This window comes from Octodon degus, unplaced genomic scaffold (genome assembly GCF_000260255.1).
Source record: "Octodon degus isolate 3935 unplaced genomic scaffold, OctDeg1.0 scaffold00114, whole genome shotgun sequence".
NCBI lineage: Eukaryota > Metazoa > Chordata > Mammalia > Rodentia > Octodontidae > Octodon > Octodon degus.
In genome coordinates this window covers 4,883,853-4,888,800 of record NW_004524690.1, presented here as the reverse complement: position 1 = coordinate 4,888,800, position 4,948 = coordinate 4,883,853, and the positions used below count along the sequence as shown (strand labels likewise).

At 35.0% G+C, this 4,948-nt stretch overlaps 1 protein-coding gene across 3 annotated transcripts in view; it reads right to left on the bottom strand.

The window, feature by feature from the left end:
• The window catches only part of Stox2 (storkhead box 2), a 315,854-nt gene that overhangs the window by 137,526 nt on the left and 173,380 nt on the right, over positions 1–4,948 (bottom strand). The gene's annotated exons all lie outside the window — the stretch shown is intronic.

The following is a 4,948-nucleotide window of genomic DNA, read 5'->3' as shown; positions in this document are numbered from 1 at the left end:
AAAAAAAAAAAAGAATAGAGTGGAGTGAAGTATTTCAAGTTCTCAAAGAAAATAATTACACATCCAGATTGATGTGCTCTGTAAAATTAACTTTCAAAATTAATGTAGGAATAAAGTGCTTCCATTACAAAGAACAACTGAAAAAATTCATGAGCACCACACAAGCCCTACAAAAAGTACTGAAAGATATAGTAGAAAGATATTTTTTTTTTAATATACTTGGTATAGGGTCTCACTATGCAGCTTGGACATAGTGATCCTCCTGTTTTCAGACTCCCCAGCACTGAGATTACTAGCATGTGTTACCATACCCTGACTCCCTAATTGTGGTCTCTTAAAATCTCTTTCCACTAGGGTTAGTGATATAGCTCAGCAGACTAAGCACTTACTTGGGACCAGGGTATGATCCCGGGCACCACAAACCAGGCTGAACCTGCCCCCAAGTGAGCTGAGCTAAAATGAAAATTAAAATTATTTTTGTTTCATTTTTATGTATTTGGTACAGGGTCTCACTATACCAAATAGCTCAGCAGATATTCCAGATAGCTCTGCTTAGGCAGATTGAGGGACCAGGGGTTCAATCCCTGGCCTGCCATGCCAGCCCCGCCCACAGGATGCACTGAGAGGGTGATTGAGACTGGGCATGGAGATGCACACCTGTAATCCTAGTGCTTGGGAGACTGGAAAACAGGAGGATCACTACGAGTTCAGTCTACACAATGAGACCCTGTAGACCCCGTACTAAATACATAAAAAAGAACACAATTAGGGCCAAATACATTATTTTTAAAAAGACCACAATTGCAAGAACAACAACAGAAATCACCAAGCCAAGCAAGCAATTAAACACATAGGAAAGTAGAGAAACAACAGAAGGAAATTAACATGACAAAGATAAGCCAATACAAATCAGTTATAACCATTAATGTAAAAGGCCTCAATTCATCAATCAAAAGAAACAAACTGGCAGAATGGATCAAAAAACAAAATCTGGGGCCCAGGAGATAGCTCAGTAGAATAAGCACTTGCCTGGCAAGCACAAGGGCCTGAGTTCAATCCCTGGTTTCTCAAAAAAAAAAAAAAAAAGAAAGAAAGAAAGAAAGAAAAGAAAAAAAGAAAATGAAAGAAAGAAAAAAAGAAAGAAAATCCAAGGGCCAGCCAAATAGCTCAGCAAATTAAAGCACCTGCAAGCAGGTGCAGGGGCTGGGGGTTCAGTCCCCGAGCATGCCATGTTGGCTCACTCCCAGGCCATGCTGAGATAGCAATTGAGACTAGGCATAGAGTCGCATGCCTGTAATCCCAGCACTGCAGAGGCTGTAAACAGGAGAATCACTATGAGTTCAATCTAATAGTAAGACCCTGAACACTCTGTAGACCCTTCCCTAAAATACAGGGAAAAAAGAAACAAAATCCAACAATATGCTGTAAACAACAAACATATTTAACTAAAAAGGAAATTCACAAACTGAAACTCAAAGGATGGAAAAATATACTCTATGTGACAAGAAGCCAGAAAAAACAGGGGCAAGCTATTCTGTTTCCACAGTGTGAACCTCAAACTAAGAATGATCAAGAGATTTAAAAGGTCACCATATACTTGTTAGAGGAAAAATTCAAGAGCAAGAGTTAACAATCATAAAGGTATACGCACTAAATATGGGAGTATACAACTATACAAGACAAATATTAATAGAAACAAAAAATCAAATAAATAATGCAATGGTAACAGAGGGCCTTAATGATGCATTGTCACACAGAGGTAGTAGATCAACCAGACAAAAATCAGACGTGAGCTCTTTCTTTCTTTCTTTCTTTCTTTCTTTCTTTCTTTCTTTCTTTCTTTCTTTCTTTCTGGTACTGGGAATTGAATTCATGACCTCAAACTTGGTAGGCAGACACTGTGCCACTAAGCTATATCCCCAGCACTTAAAAATCAGCAAAGAACACAATGATCCAAACTTGTCAACAAATGGACTAAGTAAACCTTTACAGAGTGTTCTACCCAACAATATAACACACATTCATCTCAGTTGAAAACTACAATCATTCTCAAAAATAGACCATATGTTACCCATAGAACATATATAAGTAATGCAAAGGAATTGAAATGCTCCCATGCATATTATGCGACCGTAGTGAAATTGAATTGGAAATCAAAGATAAAAGAAACGACTAAAGTACATGAACACATGGAAATGAAATAACACCCTCTTGAACAATGAATGGATCACAGATAAAATCAAAGAAGAAATAAAATAGCATCTACAATCAAAAGAAAATGTGAATACAACCTACCAGAACCTGTGGGATGCAAAGAAATTAGTCCTCAGAGGGAAATGTATAGTAGAGAATTCTCACATTGGGAAAACAGAATGAGCACAAATAACCTACTGCTATACCTCAGGCTCTAGAAAAAGAATAGCAAGTCAAGCCCAAAGCCCAAAGAAAGGAGTAAATTATAAAGATCAGAGTAGAACTTAACACAATGGAGACTAAAAAAAAAATACAAAGAATTAATGAATCTAAGAGTTAGTTCTTTTAAAGAATGAATAAAATTAATAACTCTCTAGCCTACCTTATCAAAAAAGGAGGCAAAAAAAAAAACCAAATTCATGCAATAAGGAATAAAAAAGGGTGAAGTTATTACAGACCATGTGGAAATTCAGAAGATCATCAATACCTTCTTTGAAAATGTTAACTCACATGGGATGAAAAACACAAATGAAATGGAAAGATTCCTAGAAACAAATGAATTATCAAAGCTGAATCAAGAAGACATAAAAATTCTGAATAACCCAGTATCAAGCAGTGAAATTTAACATGTAATTAAAAACTTACCAGCAAAGAAAAGCCCAGGTCCTGATGGATTCACAGCTGAATTCTACAAGAAATTTAGACAAGACTTAATGCCAATATTCTGCAAACTCTTTAAAGAAATTGAAAAGAAAGCAAGTCTCCCTAACACATTCTTGGAGGCAAATATTACCCTGATGCCAAAACCAGAGAAAGATTCAATCAAAAATGAAAACTACAGGACAATTTCCCCAATAAGCACATATGTAAAAATCTGCAATAAAATACTAGCAAACAGAAGAAAATCATCAAGAAGAGTATACACCATGCAGGAATGGTTCGATATATATAAATTTTTTTCAGCATTTTTAAAACTTATTTCTTCAATATATATAAATTCATAAATGTAATACACCATATCAACAGAGCCAAAAACAAAAATCAAATGATAATCTCAAGAGCAGCAGAAAAAGCTTTTTTTTATTAGCAGAATATATTTATTGAGAGAAAGAAAGCTCCTGTCCGAGAGAGAGAGAGAGAGAGAGAGAGAGAGAGAGAGAGAGAGAGAGAAAGAAAAAAAGAAAGAAAGAAAGGCAAGCTGGCTTAGGTATCAATCCAACAAAGAAGGTATAAAAGATCTATACAATGATAATTACAGTACTCTAAAAAAAAAAGAGATCAGAAAATGGAAAGATATTCCTTGCTCATGGTTAAGAAGAACCAACATTGTAAAAATGGCCATACTTCCAAAATTGTTATATAGATTTAATGCAATCCTGATCAAAATACCATTAGCGTACCTCACAGATCTAGAGTAAACATTCTTAAAATTCATCTGAAACCAGAAGAGATCTAGAATAGCAAAGGCATTGCTGGCCAACAAAGGCAAAACAAGAAGCATCACAATCCCTGGCTTGAAATTATACTATACAGTTACAGTGATAAAAACAGCATGATATTGTCAATAAAGGATACCAGAGGATCAGTGGAAAAGATTAGAAGATGCATGCACAACTGCAAACACACTTAGCCACCTTATCTTTGAGAAAAAGTCCAACCATGTTCATAGGAAAAAAGATAATCTCTTTCATAAATGATGCTTTCCACATGCCAAGAACTAAAACTATACCCATGCCTATCACCATGCACTAAACTAAATTCAAAATGGATCAAAGATCTAAATATTAAAACAGAAACACTAAATCTACTAGAAGGGAAAGTAAGTAGAAATCTTGAAGACATGGGAGCAGGCAAAGAATTCTTGAACAGAAATCAAACTGCAAAGGAAATACCCAACAGAGTAGAAAAAAATAAAAAATCATAAACTGGGGGAAAAATTATCTAACAGTTCCTTAGACAAATCTATCTAGAACATAAAAAGAATTTAAAAAAACAGACACCCAAAATTTAAAGAGCCAATCCAAAAATGGGCATCTGAGATAAATAAACACTTCTCTGATAAAGAAATACAAATCACAAATAAATATATGAAAGAATGTTTAACATCATTGGTCATTCAAGAAATCCAAATTAGAACGACACTGAGATTCCATCTCACCTGAGAATGAATGGCTATCATCAATACGTCAGCGAATATCAAAAGTTGGTAGGGCTATGGTATAAAAGGAATCCTTTGCCACTATTACTGGGAATATAGACTAGTATAACCACTGTGGAAATCAGTGTGGAGATTCCCCCCTCCAAAAAAAAAAAAGATTAATGGTCCCATTCTACATAGCTATTTCCCATCCTCAGAAGAATTAAAAAATCATAACTCAGTGATGTATGTGCAGCCATGTTTATACAGCACAATTTGTAAAAGCTAAACCTTGGAAAGAACCCAAATGGTCATTCATCCAGGAATGGATAACAAGATGTGGTATTTTTATATATTGGAATATTATTCAGAAATAATGAAAGATAAACTTGAAGTTTTTATAGGCAAAGATATGCTACTGGAGATCATACTCATAAGTGTAATAAACCAGATTCACATGTGTAAACATTATTGTGTTTCCTTAGTATAAGAAAGTGAAAGAGTAAATAAGATCTAAATGGTACAATAGATATTGTGAAAGGGAAAGAAACTGCTCAAAAGGAAAGAACAATTGGGATGGGGGGAGAGAGAGAGAGAGAGAGAGGCTACCTACAAATA